The sequence below is a fragment of the Schistocerca gregaria genome, chromosome 1 (assembly GCF_023897955.1).
Source record: "Schistocerca gregaria isolate iqSchGreg1 chromosome 1, iqSchGreg1.2, whole genome shotgun sequence".
In the NCBI taxonomy this organism is placed as follows: domain Eukaryota; kingdom Metazoa; phylum Arthropoda; class Insecta; order Orthoptera; family Acrididae; genus Schistocerca; species Schistocerca gregaria.
The window spans coordinates 382,374,708-382,390,396 of NC_064920.1; the positions used below are offsets into that span (position 1 = coordinate 382,374,708).

Here is a 15,689-nt window from a genome sequence, read left to right on the forward strand (position 1 = left end):
TGGGGGGTTGCTGCTCCTGAGGCAGGTAGTGCAGGAGCAGCAGGGAGTGAAGTGCCCCCCACCATCAAGGGGGCAGGTGTAGCATTCCGGCTCTGAGAGGTGGCAGTCTGAGGGAGAGCTAATGGGGCCATAACAGTAGTAGCCGCGGCGTAAGAGGCAGGCATTCGAACAGGATGGAGGCGTTCGAACTTCTGCCTGGCCTCAGTGTATGTCAGGCGGTCCAGGGTCTTATAATCCATGATTTTGCGCTCTTTCTGGTAGATCCTGCAGTCCGGCGAGCAAGGTGAGTGGTGCTCTCCGCAGTTTACACAGATGGGAGGCGGAGCACATGGAGTATCGGGATGTGATGGGCGTCCACAATCTCGACATGTGAGGCCGGAAGTACAGCGGGAAGACATATGCCCGAACTTCCAGCACTTAAAGCACCGCATCGTCGGGGGAGGGATATATGGCTTGACGTCACAACGATAGACCATCACCTTGACCTTCTCAGGTAAAGTATCACCCTCGAAGGCCAAGATGAAGGCACCGGTGGCAACCTGCTTATCCCTTGGACCACGATGTACGCGCCGGACGAAGTGAACACCTCGCCGCTCTAAATTGGCGCGAAGCTCGTCATCAGACTGCAATAGAAGGTCCCGATGGAATATTATGCCCTGGACCATATTAAGACTCTTATGGGGCGTGATTGTAACCGGAACATCCCCCAGCTTGTTACAATCGAGTAACCGGCGGGACTGGGTGGAGGACGCCGATTTGATCAAAACCGAGCCCGAGCACATTTTGGACAAGCCCTCCACCTCCCCGAACTTGTCCTCTAAGTGCTCGACGAAGAACTGAGGCTTCATGGATGTAAAGGATTCACCATCAGCTCTCGTACACACCAGGTAGCGGGGCGAGTATGGTTCGCTGGCATCCTTAGTCTTTCGTTCCTCCCATGGTGTAGCCAGGGAGGGGAACGATTTGGGGTCATATGTAGTTGCGTTGTATTGAGCCCTGGAACGCTTAGAGACTGCTGGCGGCTGGCCACCAGCAAGAGATGATGTACCACGCTTCATTGCGGGTCATCCGCCCTGATGCCACCTACTCCGACCAAGGGCCCTCCCCACGGGCGCCACCCAGCCTCAGCAACGACCACCTGGCAGGATGGCCGTTGCCGGGAGTCCCAATGCCCCAAGGAGATAGGCATCTACTCCTTGGCATACGTGGGGAGTTAACGGCGCTGGCATCAGCAGAGCGATCCCTGTGTAGTCAGGGGGCTACAACCAACAGGGTACATGGCGGCCCCACCACAACGGACTGGCTACCGTGCTGGATTTCAGGTGATGTAGTCCAATATCGTCATTGGCGCATAAAGCGGCACAGCATAGCAGACTGCAAGAAACCGCACCCAAGAACAAATCCACGCCCAAGAGATGGTAGGTGAGCGGGACTGCTAAGCGATGACGACAAACCTGGCTAGAGATGGTAATGCTTGATGGACACATCGCTCCTTGTAAGGCGCCCTTCCCCAATCGGCTCGCTCTTCGGAAAATTTAGAAGGATGGAGGTCAAACCCGTTAGGGGACCATCTCACAAGGCCAAAACGTTTGAGACTCCTTTTAGTCGCCTCTTACGACAGGCAGGAATACCATGGGCCTATTCTTACCCCCGAACCCACAGGGGGTCTGTGTGATCAAGCACACAAGGGCAGGGGCTTGCTAGTTATTGGGAGCTAAGCACATTATGGAGCCCCTTAAGCAAATAGCATTTGCGGCCAGAAAGAAAGTCAATGCAAACTCAGTATGCCTACTGGGTGGGGGGTGGGGGGGTCTCATCTGCGATGTGGAGGTGGCCTTGCCTGTGGCTATTGAGCACGCAGTGGGCAGTTATCTGCAAGTTATGACTTATATCATCACCAATGACACCTGTTGCTTGGGTTCTGAGGCCATCCCCAGTTAATATGAGTGGCTAGTGGGCAGAAGTGGTGATGGCTGTTAGTCTTGCCTTGGTGGGGGGGGGGGGGGGGGGTGCAAACTAAGCTCGCAATTTGCACTATGTCATTCTTGGCTGCAGGTTTCTGGATCAGCATGATCGGATGGAAAACTATAGGACTCCCCTTGACAGGTCAGGGATGCATTACCCACAGGGCAGCTTGCACATGGGTCTTTTTTAGCTATGTGGTAGGCTGAGGTATTGTGATGAACACTTACCAGTCAATACTCAGATAGTGAAATCAGACCACATTCAGAGTAAAGACACTTTGATTGTTAAAATTTTATCAGCAAACTGTCGTTACTATTTGTAATAAAGTTCATGAATTTACTGCCCTCCAGGGAATATACCATGGTCAAATTATTCTCGAGACTGAGAGCTGGCTGAAACCTTAAGTAGAAAGCTGAGAAATATTTAGTGACTCATGGAATGTACAGCGGGAAACTGATCAGATGTCATAGGAGGGGGAGTGTTCATTGAGTCTACAAAAAATATTCTCTCTATTGAGATTTAATTTGAGTGTGACAGTGAAGCTATCTGGACATGTACAGCAGGGTTAGGTGAAATCAAGCTAATTGTTGGATGTTTTTGCCAGCCACATGACCCCACTGCGGCAGTTTTAGTCATTCAAAGAAAGTTTATGCTCAGTGGTGTGGAAATGCCCAGACCATGCAATGTTAGTTGGAAGTGACTTTAACGAACCGAGTATCGACTGGGACAGGCAGCCTTGTGGAGTATGTTATAACATATCTGGTAGAAAGAAATTAGAATTATATTAATACCTTCAGCTGTTAACGGGCGTTGATATATATCAACGGGGACAGGTGAAAATGTGTGCCCCGACCGGGACTCGTACCCTGGATCTCCTACCTACATGGCAGACACACTATCCATCTGAGCCACCGACAGCACAGAGGATAGCGCGACTGCAGGGACTATCTCGCACACACCTCCTGTGAGACCCACATTCTCACCTTGTATGTTCACACACTACATTCGTACTGTACCACCCCAACACACTCATTACTCGTGGAAGACATGCTTACCAAGCCCTGTAAGAGTTCGGGGAATGTGTGTACATGCGCACAGGACGTGGTCATGGCCGATGTTGCCAGAACTATATATTTATATGGCTACAGCCACAGACACAGAATTCGTGCATCTGTAAAAATATCAATGAGCGAAGCATACAACTACCACTATCATACATTAGCAAAAGATGTTGCTAAGATCCTGAGAAAATTCTGGTCCTACATACAATCACTATGCAGGTCAAAGGCTTCTATCTAGTCACTCATTGAGCCATCTGTTGTAGCAATACAAGATAGCAAAATGAAAACTGAAGTTTCCACTTTCACATCTTAAAAAATTGTTCATGCAGGAGTATCATACAAACATACCATTATTTGACCATAGTGCAGACTGCCAAATGGAGGACAAAAAAACAGGCATCCCTGTTATAGAAGGCAACTGAAAGAGTTCAAAACAGATAAATTACCAGGTCCACATGGAATCCCAATTTGGTTTTACAGAGAGTTCTCTACAGCATCAGCTCGTACTTAGCTTCCATTTGTCGCAAATTTTCTGCCCAGCACAGAGTCTGAAGTGAACAGCTCAAGCAAATGAAAAAAAGTACAGGGAACTCTTGTATATAAGAAGGATAAAGAGCAGACCTGCAACATTGCAGACTGATATTCTTAACATGGTTTTCTGCAGAATTCTTGAGCGTATTCTTAGTTCAAAAATAATAAATTTTCTCAAGATGCGAAAGCTTTTGCCCACAAATAAGCGTGGATTTAGAAAGAATTGGTTGCACAATACTCAGCTTTCCCTTTTCTCACATGATGTCCTGTGAAACATGGATGAAGGGCAACAGGCAGATTCCATATTACCTGAAAAGTGTTTGACAAGATGCCCCACTGCAAACTATTAATCAAAGAATCGGCATATTGAGTAAGTTCCCAGATATGTAAGTGGCTCGAAGACTTCTTAAGTAAAAGAACCCAGTATGCCCCACTGCAAACTATTAATCAAAGAATCGGCATATTGAGTAAGTTCCCAGATATGTAAGTGGCTCGAAGACTTCTTAAGTAAAAGAACCCAGTATGTTGTCCTCAATGGTGTTCATCAGAGCGAAGTGTATCAGGAATGATTAGAGAAGTATGGTAGAACCACAATTATTTCCTATATACATGAAAGATCTGCCAGACATGGTGGACAGCAATCTGTGGTGGCTGGCTGATGATGCTGTGGTGTATGGGACGATGTTGATATTGAGTGACTGTAGGAGGATACAAAATGACTTAGACAAAATTTCTAGTTGGTGTGACGAATGACAGCTGGTTCTAAACGTAGAAAAATATACACTAATACGTATGAATAGGAAAAGCAAACCCATGTTAGACTACAGCATTAGTAGTGTCCTGCTTGACACAGACACAACATTTAAATATCTGGGCATAAAGCTGCAAAACAATGTGAAATGGAATGAGATGTGACTGTGATTTTCACATCTCATCTAAAATTCACTCTCATTATTAGCCGCAAAGACCATTTTGGGAAGAAATGCATTTGCCCATAAGTGAAAGAATCCTTATGTCCCTAAAGAGGCACCTGCAAGATATTCAGTTATCAGTTTTAAATAATACTGTTATTGCACACTTCTGTAGATTAAACACTTTTTTGACCTTAGTTGGACTGTGTCAGGTGGTTTCGACGATTATCACCTAAAACAAGTTATATAATCAATTTTTCGTTTGCTTGCTGATACATGTCTGCAGTCCTGGTACACATTGAAATCCCTGCACCACAGTAATGCACCACAGCAGTCCAGATGGCAAAACAAAATGGTGTAGTTCTTTAGTAAACTAGAGTATCATTTAGTAAGTTACTTTCTACATTTGAAGGCAAACAACACTGCAACAGTCCTTGCCAAGTTTGTGGAAGTTTGTCAATGCCGCACAACCATGTAACAGTGTTTAGCTGACACAGACACTTCCAGTGTGATCAAACAAATATGAATAGGGATGAACCAACTGGTAAACCATGTATCTCTGGAGAACTGGGATTTACAAGAGAAACCACCACTTGTTGTCACTCATTAGTAATGTTAAAATGCCAGATCACTGAACCACCGAGACTGTTGCCCCTGCAACTACTGTAGAGACTGCTGCCTCTATTCAGAAATCCATAGTTACCTTCTGTTGTTGTTGCATTTAAACTACGGCTATCTGTATCATTTAGGTGCACAAGCCATGCTGCAAGACCCATGGTTTGTGTGGGTATCACAGTTATTTACCAAGATATCTACTCGTTTCCCTTTACTGGACTCACACTTGCCAAGACTGTGTCTGCAACTGTACATTCAACTGTTAGAGTGAGAAAAACCATCTGTAAACAGTATATAAAATTTATAAATCACAATGCACTTAGGAGTATAAGCTCCATTTTCAGATGGGGAATTTGAATACTGGATCATCCATAGAGCGCTAAGGTTCTGAAACCTTTATTGACTGATATATAAAAATTTTAATTCCTGACTATGAGGTGTTTTGTTAGGGTAATGCCCTTAATCTGTCCTTGACACTGAAGCAACATTGCGTAAATCTCTATAAAAATTTAGCTCAAAGGACAAATCTCCTCCCAAATTGGCAAGAAGGAACTGTGCTGGGAAGCTGCAGATGAAGTGTCCAGTGCGGTACTTGCCTGTGAGGGTCATGCTGCTAAATATGCACTCCTGTGTGCCCATACAGCTATGTTTAGCTGAACAGAACTATGAGTGATAGTCTGTGTTAAAAGTACCACCATCACAGATCCTCAAATAAAAGATATCAAGGTAGAAATGTTAAGGATGGTAACTTCCTGTGCAGATGTATATTTTTATAAGACCTCACAATACACACAAATTAGCTTTGGTGAATTTCAACATCAAATGTTTCAATACGACAAGACAACTGGTAGCATATCGGGATAAACATCCACCCTATTACGTCCCTATGATTCAGAAGCCAATTTAGAAGGTTAAGTAAAGTTACCCTATCTGACACAAATGTTCTAATCTCAACCAAGTCAGTAGTGGTCATGGTAGATGTTCTGTAATGAGGAGATTGGGTATTCAATAAAGTGCTGGTATGGGTGTTGCGCAGAGGAACGGACACTGTACAACAATGTCCACACCATTCATCTGATGATGCTCAGAGATTTACATGAGGTGATACCAATTTCTGAAACCTGGCAGTGAAACATGATTTGTGATTATTCTGTAATTAATTTATGTCATCAACATAGCTATGTCCAAGCATGTTTTGTTAACTCACTGTGAAAAAAACAGATTGGGCCATTGGACTGAATAATGACAGGTGAGATAGTATGGGGCACCTACACTACTAAACAACTGAAAACAGTCTGTCCCAGTATAAGGTTGCTATCTTACGGCCCTTGGGCAACAAAAATCTGATTTTAAGAATATCATACAATTACTGACCAAATTAAAAAAAAAAAAATAAAATGCTTACATAATCTACTCATTAACAGGTCTAATCTTACAATAAAGGTTTAACACAATACATCAAGCATTGAAATTAAAAACTCTGTTTATGTCTTGATGCTGTGTAACTCACGACATGCAAATTACCACTATATTCATTCAGCATTTAAGAATGAGAGCACTTAGTGACTTTCAACAACATTTTCACTGTTCATGCAGTAAAACTTGAGCATCAGGCATGACATTTAAATTTATTGTTTCTTTACTATTAACTCTATTTGCAACACATTTTGCAGACAGTTTCCACATATACCACTGAAAGCAACTGCAAAATAATATTGTTGTTCGATACACAGTTCAGGAGATATCATACCATAAACAATGAGATGCATGAAAAACTAGGTTTTCCTAAAATGGAGTGTCTTCAACCATAAATGTTTTACATGCTTAATATCAAGATTTAACACATTAATTCATTTGTAGAGTAATCAGACATTTGAATATGTTCTATACATGGGACTTTGATTCTTTAAAGAATCAGAGTGGAGCTTTAGCGTTCACCTGATATTTGTGACAATTAATTATTTACTATGTGTTTGGCTTGTATGGGCTCCCAATGGCAAGGTCATCAGCATCCTTACAATTATCAGCACAAATAAATGTGCAAATGAACTAAAACTGTGTACCTGTGTGCACTCGAGATGGCCACGTAGTCACTCTATCTCACATGCAATGAAACCAATTAGGAGGGAAGGTAGCTAATCAAGAAATTAAAACACAGAGAAAACGAAACACAGAGGAGCTAAAAGAAAAGCACAGGGAAATGTGACTGGCTGACCACCACTGAGCCAGCCAACCTGTTGACACATTAAAAACATCTCCATAAAATCTTGTTAGAAATGTTGGGCAATTCACAAAACTTTAAAATTCAAACCACATTTGTTTCATCATTACATAAAATACACTGCAGGTCCATTGGAAATTCTTCTGAAGACAGCTGGTCAGCAAATAAAATACAGCCCAATAAAACGTAGCACACCATTACCTGCACACCACAAGCACCATACATTGGAGGGTCCTCTCACCGGAGTAAGAAGCCATATGTCTTAGGGCTGTTGCCTGTGTGAAGACGAGTAAGAAGGACCTCATCCCATCAACATGACTGGAAGGAAGTACTCCATGCCTGAGTTGTGGGCTTGATGACACGGAGCTTGTTGTCAGTCACTTCCAGCCACTCATCTTCCCATTGACACATCACTTTGTACCTCAACAGGGAGGTGATAACTTGCAGGAGGATAGCACTCCGAAATACTTGAAGATCACGACAGGCCTCCTTGGCTGCTCGATCTGCCAATTCGTTCCCCGCAATCCGCAAGTGCCCTGGTTCCCAGTAGAAAGACACCTCCTTCCCCAGTTGTTGTAGTTGGAGGAGGGCATCCTGGATATTTAAGTTTATTTTATCTGCTGGGTACAAACACTGGAGGGAGTAAAGGATGCTCAGAGAATCCAAACAGATGAGAAACCTAACACTGGGAGAACGCCTTATCTGCTCCAGGGCCCACAAGATCACATATAATTCTGCGTCGAAGATATTAAATACTGGAGGAGTCTGACGTCAAAGACATGATGTGGGAAAACAACAGAGCAACCAACGGAGTCCCCCTGCTTAGACACATCTGTAGAAACAGCTACATGGTTGTGGAGCTAAGATAAAATGTCTGAAAATGTCGAATTTTAAACAGGAGAAGTAGTGTAATCTCTCCCGTACTAATCCATATCTAAAATCACTCTCCAGTAACCAGGGTGACAGACCGTTAAAACTCTGGATTTGGCTTCACATCGAGTGACTCCAGCACATGTTCCATACGGATCCCAAATGGCATCGTGGCTCATGAACAAATAGAAGAAAGGTGCTCCAGAGGCGGACAAACAAGAGTATGGTGTGCGGGTGAAGTTGGAGCTATGAGGAACTTATGCGCCTGACTCACCATGAGGAGCTGGCACTGGATGGCAAGTGGTGGTTCTCCCTTCTCAGCACAGAGGCTGGGTATGGGACTGGTCCAATAAGCACCTGTGGCCAGCCGAATCCCTGCATGGTGCAGTGTCACTGACCCACAAATATGAGGGTCTCGCTAACACTTACACCATGCACCCGTAGTCCAGTTGTGAATGCACGAAAGCCCAATAAAACTGGAGGAGACGCACCCTGTCCACTCCCCGAGACCTGTGGCTAAAGCACTTGATTATAATCAGTGCCTTTACGGTTCTAGCTTTCAGGTCTTGCAAATGTGGCAACCAAGGCAATCTGGAATACAAAATCAGGCCCAGAAACTGCACTGTGTCTGTAAAATGTAGGATGGTGTCCCCCATAGTCAAAGCAGATAAATTTAAAAAAATTGACGATAACAATTAAAATAATGAATACACACACACACACACACACACACACACACACACACACACATATACACACACACTTCTCTGCAGGAAACTGAAAACCCATCTTTGCAGTCCACTCCTCTAACCTCCACACTGTAAGTTGCAACACTGGAGAAGCAAAAGAAAACAGCAAAATCGTCCACAAATAAGGAGTACTGTACAGGACTCCTTACCATAGATGTGATACTGTTGATGACTATGGCAAAGACGGTAACACTTCCTCAAAACACTGCCCTGAGGAACACCATTCTCCTCCTCAAATCGATCAGACAGCGTGTCACCAACTTGGGTCCTAAAAAACCGCTGAGACATGAAAGATGGTATGAAGATGGCAGTTGTGCGAGAAAAGTGTCTCCAAGTAGTATTGTATGCCTTACTTATATCAAAGAATATGCCGATACATTGAAGCTTATGGAGGAAAGCCTGCTGAATAGCTGCCTCTAGGAGTGTCAGATTGTTGACAGTGGTCCAAAATCTTCGGAATCCACACAGAGAGGCTAAGGGGTTGCCTGGTCTTTAGCAACCAGACCAGTCGACGGTTAACCACTTGCTCCAGGCTCTTTCCTACACAGCTTGTTAAGGCGATATTCCAATAACTGCTGGGATATGTGCAGTCCTTTCCTGGTTTGAGGAGAGGGATCAGAATTGCCTCCCTCCACGAGTTGGGGAAGTTGCCTGTCTGCCATATTAGATTAAAACATTCGAAGAGGATTTCCTTTGCACCGCTGGCAAATGTCAAAGCATGTAATACAAGATTTGGTCGTGAACAGATGCAGTGTCATAGTCTCAGTCAGTGCTGATTCAAGCTCCCACATGGAGAAAGGGGAATTGTAGGCCTCAGAACTGTTGGACCTGAAGTCCACCTTTTCCCTCTCTAAAGTCACATGGTAGAGACAAAACACCAGATCCTGGCTGGCATTGGCAGTAGTTTGTGCAAAATGCTCGGCCAGCATCTGAGCAATATCTCTGGGTGTTGTTTGGAGGCACCCCTGTTTCAGCATTGCTACTATCAGTAAACGGCTTCATTAAACGGCTTCGTTTACCGGAAATCCTTTGGATGGCTTCCCATACTTTTACAGAAGAAGTGGAATGATTGATAGAGTCCAGGAACACTTGCCATGACCTTTTCTCACTCTCCCTAATGATGCGTTGAGCCTTGGTCCTCACGACTCTTAAGGCCCAAAGGTCGCCTGCTGCCGGTCAGCATTTAAAATGTTGAAGAGCACTATACCCTTCCTGGATCGCAGAATGGCATTCACATGTCCACCAAGATACTAGTCACCTCCTAAGATGACCTGAGGACTGTGGGATGGACAGGTTAGCAGCATGATGATCACCCATGTGATGTGGTCCACCCATCTGTGGAAACTGCCACAGTGTTCGAACACAGCCAGCTGTCTGAAATGCATCCAGTTAGCCCTGCTGATCATCCATTTTGGTGGCGTAACTTCAGGTGGTGAGCAATTTAGTAGGTGACGGCAGACTGGGGCTGGTCACTGGAATGAAGTCTGTCAATGACCTCCCACTGAACAGAGTCGGTGAGGGTCAATGGCTGAGAATGGCCCAGTAGCAGTAGAGAAATGTGTGTGAGTACTCGTGCCGAGGATGCACAGCTCATGAGATGTCATGGGGGCCACCAAAACCTGACCCCAATCGCAAGTAGAGATTAAGTCCCACAGGACATGATGGGCAGTGAAGTCTCACAGGAGGAGGAATGGTCACGGGAGTTGTGTGATAAGATCTGTGGGAGCCTCAATGTCTATTGCATCTTTCAGAAGTAAATGCAATGAGCAAACAGTGATCCTCCAATACACATGAATTTGAACTGCAACTGCTTGCAGCTCAGTAGCCAGGGGGAGAGCAGAGGAGTGGTGCACATTAGTGACAAACACTGCGACACCTCCCTTGGCCTCTCCTGATAGGTCATCATTGCGGTATAGTGTGTATCCCTGTAGCACAGGGATGTCTGTATACAAATACAGGTGTGCATTTCTTGTAAACATAAGCACAAGGGGCGTGCCTGTGCTATGAGTTTCTGTTCCTCCATATTAGTCTGGAACCCATTCATGTTCCATTGTAGTATGGAAGCCATGTCATCGGTGTGGTTTTAAAATACCCATCTTAGTACCAAGGAGGTGAAACTTGAAGAGTGAGGGGAAGTGGAGGGGCTGCCTAGATCTGAGGCATCTAACTCCATGATGTCCTCCTCATCAGCCAAACAGGAAAGAATGGCGGCTGATGGTGGTCGGGACAGGTTTTATGAGACTTTCCCTGCAACCTGCCCCTTCGAGGATGATGGAGAAAGCGAGCATTGAGAGGCATTCTGCTATTCTTGCACCTTCTGTAAGCTCGCTGCAGACTATTATCGGTCTTTCCTGGTGCAGCTGCCTGGGTTGCTTTGTCCTTACTCTTTTCTCCTTGACATGTACATGTCAAGTAAAGGTGCTTGTAGTAGATACAAGCACACTTAAAGATGTCTGTGTCGAAGCAGCCGCCTTGGGAATAGGTTTGTTTTCCATGGAAGAATATGAGGTGGCAACGACAAAGGCTTTCATTGCCTTACATTCTTTTTTGGCTTCAGCATAAGGGATCTGCTTGGTTACCTTTATCTCCTGTATTTTGCGTTCCTCAGCAAAAGCAAGACAGTCTCAGCTCCAGACTGGGTGGTTCCCAGAACACTTGATGCAGGTTGCTGGTGATGGGCAGTCGGTCCCAGCGTCATGAGCGGTTTTTCCGCTGTTCCCAGAGATCACTTCACATCCACACTCATGGTCGTATGGCCAAAATGCTCGCATTTATAGCACCGCATAGGGTTTGGAACGTAAGGCCAAACATTAAGTCAACGGAACCCCACCATACAATGTTCAGGCAGTGTCGAAGAATTGAATGTGACAATAAAAGTGGCAGTCTTTTCAGTAGCTCCATTATTCCTGTGTGTTCATTGCTATACATCGACTGTTCCCTGGGATACCCATTCTTGCTTCAGTTCCGCTATGTCTATGTCCATGATATCTAAACACCTGCCCTTACTGAAATTGAGAGACGTGTGCATCTCAACAATAACATCACAGTCACCCAGTTTCTGCAATTTCTTAAGAAGTTCCACTTCCTTTGACTCGTTAGTTTCGACCAACAATAGGGCATTACGCAATCATTTCATAGATTTTAATGTTCCAGCATGGCCTTTAAAACCCTTAAGGATATAAAAGGAGAACAGTTTTTCAAATGTCCCCTCCTTCCTCTTTACCACCAGAAACACACTGTTATTCACGAGTCCATGAGCCCTGTTACTGCAGACCAAAGTATTCTTATTACCAGGATGACTAGCCTCTCTCATTCTTTTGGATGAATGGGTGTGAATACTCCCAGGCAGTACACCCTTCCCACTGAGAGAAGAAAATGATGATTTAGAGGCTTCCATTCCGGTCCCACAAGCAGCTAGGAGAATAAGGGTCCACTCACACAGAGCCCCGTGTGCCTGAGTAAGACTTATACAACTGAGGTGCGGCAGGTTTCCCAGAGGTTGCCCGCTAATGACTGTGCCACCTCAACAGCCATGCATCCCATCAGTGTGAAGCACACCTGAAGATTTAGGTTTTTTTAGAGGTTTATTCTGTCCTTGTGATCTAGGTGGTCAAGCCAAGATCCTCGTTCCATGAGACACACAACGTTCCACCGCTGCGCTGCACAGTGGTCACTGAAGTATGCCCAGAGCTTACGGTGACAAGGGCTGGCGGCACTTATCAGTCCCCAGCTGAGGAACCCCAGGGTCGCCAAGTCCGTATCTTGCAAATGAGAATGTTGAGACCCTGAGGGGTTTATTATTTATTGTCATTACTCTTGTTAGTAACTGCTGCTTCAAGAGATCAGATAAGTCTATATCATTATTGCTTTAACTCACGTCTGATAATACATTTAAAAAAAGGAACTGGGCTATAAGCTGTCTGGGAATGCTTCAGTGTTCTACATGCTACACAAATACTGTTTTGCTCCTGGGCTACTCATTTACCAGCCTCATCATCATCATCATCATCATCATCATCATCTACAAGAGCTGTTCAATAAGTAATACAAGACTTTTTTTTCCTCAGCCAGTTTCAGTCGAAGCAAAGTGAAGTTTGTTGTGGGACAGCATGGAATATTCCCATTTCAGCCCCTATGATTTCATGAAGTTCCAATAGGTGGCGGCGCTATATGTAGCCTTCAAATGGCATCTGCAACAGAGGTGCATTCCAAGCACAGAGCTTTTGGTAGAAACCAGAGCATCGCAGATATTTACAGGTGCTTGAAGAACATCTGCAGAGACCTGGTAATGAATCAATGCATGGTGAACCATTGGACGAGGGATCTGTCATCATCACATTGAGGTCACACAAACCCGTCCGATCACCTGTGTGCCAACCTGGAAGTGTAAGGCATCCTATCTCTGTGGAAGTTATTGATGAAGTTGCTGTTGCTGTAACTGACCATGTAGCAAAATTCCAAATTTGCTCTTCGGTTCACTCTTCTTTGAAGGGACTTGTGAGGTGTACTGTGACACCTGCACTTTATCGAGGCCTCCTTGTATACAGTATGTGATTCCTGTTTTGGAAGAGTGCAACTGTATGGAAACCACTGTATTCATGCAAGATGGAGCAACACCTCATGTCACTCACACAGTGAAAGATCTACTTAATGCAACCTTCCAAAAATGCATTACCTCCAGATGTTTTCCAGATAAGGTCATCTGATCTTAATACATGTGGCTCTGGGGTTATCTAAAAGAACATGTTCACCAGGAACACATTCAGCCTTTGGGTGATCTGAAGTCCAGTATACAGGAACATATTGCTCCGATCCCACTGGAACTGCAGTGAACAATTGTTGATTGCATCGTTCTATGGGTGTAGCATCTCATTGACAGCTTGAAGGCTCATACTGAACAAATTTTGTAACTGGTTGTTAGTAATAAAATCAAAATTATGACTTTCTCACTTGCTTCACATTTCCTGCTTACATCTTGTTCCTAATCCAATACATACGGAAACATTTCTACGCCTTTCTCACAACCACATAATCAGAATTGCACTTGTTGACCAACTGGAACTAGTTTTTTTTTCCAGTGTAAATCAATTCTGCATTACAAGATCTACCAAGTTATGCTGCCATCGATAATTACAAGCCAAAGAAAACCTCTGTAAGTAGCTTCACTTTTATTATAACCACTCGGTACTTGTGTGGGGCAATGTCATCTACATCCCCTGGCAACAAGCTGATTCTGGACGAGATGGTTGCAAACGGGTTATTGTCGTCATTGTCCAACACTGAAATAATGGCAGTCAATTTGACTTGATACTGTGGTTTGTGAGAACCCCAATATCTGCCTGACTATAAAGAGGGCTTGACATGGTGGCTCGTAAGAATCCCTGACTCCAGACACGAGCTTTTCTATATGTCAGACACCCACAAACTAACTACAACCAAATGCATTGATACAGTGTGTCTTGTGCAACTGAACTTGGCTGTCAGATGGTCAGCACAAAGTATGATGACATTCCAGCCCTGTGATGTACCAAACTATACTCTTGTCTCTGGACTGGAGTACCCTCTCCAAAACAAGTGTGTAACAGTACAAAGTTTTCTGATTATTAACTCTTTGTAGAAAATGGTGTTTTCTGTCACAAATATTTCCATTTCCTTTCTGTGATTATCTCCAGTAGCAGTTAACTTTGGATAGGTGTACTTCTGGAGGTTGCTGTTGGCTAAGATGTTTGTCCAGTTATTGGTATTACGTTCATTTAGAAATGGAGACAAAGAAATATCATTTTGTGTTATGTGGTTTTAAATTTAAAACGATTCATCACATGAAATGCATTACTTATCTGCAAAGTAAACTGCTCAAAGAGAACTTTGCACAACTGTGAATGAATATGGGCTGTGATTCAAGAGGAGCAGGAATGAAAGAATAAGCTTTATGAAGAAAAAAAAAAAAAAATCTCTACTTTGAAATAAAAATTAAAGGCAGTCTGTCCAAGAATGCACATCTTTGAACTAAACCACTGCTGCTCAGTAACATTCAATGGAATGTTGATCAACTCTGTGCATTGTTACATACTTGGATCCTCCTTAACATGCTGCATGGAAAGATGGGCAAAATGCCATCGTTCAATTGTCCCCCCCCCCCCCCCCCCCTCTTTGATGGCAGCTCATTTGAGATCATCCAGTGAGTGGTGAATGTTTTTGTGAGAATGCACTGCAAGTTTCAACTGGTCTCAAGTACATCCAATTGGATTGCTGTCATCTGATGCAGCAGGCTATTCCACACACCTGACCCTGCCTTTTGGGGGAAGGTGTTCACAAGGCGGGCATGAAGTGCTTGAGGACTACTGCCTTGAAAGATCAAGCGATCAGCAACACACTGACTGCAGGGATGGATAGTGGCTTGAAGGATATGGTCCCTATGCTGTACAGCCTCCAACATTACCTCTATTAGCAATGGATTGGGTTGAATTGGGGAAGGAGACCAAACTGCAAGGTCACTGGTCTCATCGGATTACGGAAGGAAGTCAGCAATGCCCTTTTGCCTGAAGAGATTTAGGGAAATCATGGAAAACCTTAAACAGGATGGCCGGACGTGGGATTGAATGCGAGTCCAGTGTGTTAACCACTGCGCCTCCTCACTTGGTATTAGCAATGAAAGGCATCGATACCTGTATGTTATACCAACCCAAAACATAACTGACCTATTTCCCCGCTTCATATATGGGAGAATGTGCCTGCGACATGCAACGATACTGGCAACCTCTATGCC

At 44.3% G+C, this 15,689-nt stretch overlaps 1 protein-coding gene across 1 annotated transcript in view; it reads right to left on the bottom strand.

Annotated features, from left to right (window-relative positions):
• LOC126348287 (MAD2L1-binding protein) overlaps positions 1–15,689 on the bottom strand; it is a 45,277-nt gene that overhangs the window by 8,762 nt on the left and 20,826 nt on the right. The window lies entirely within an intron of this gene.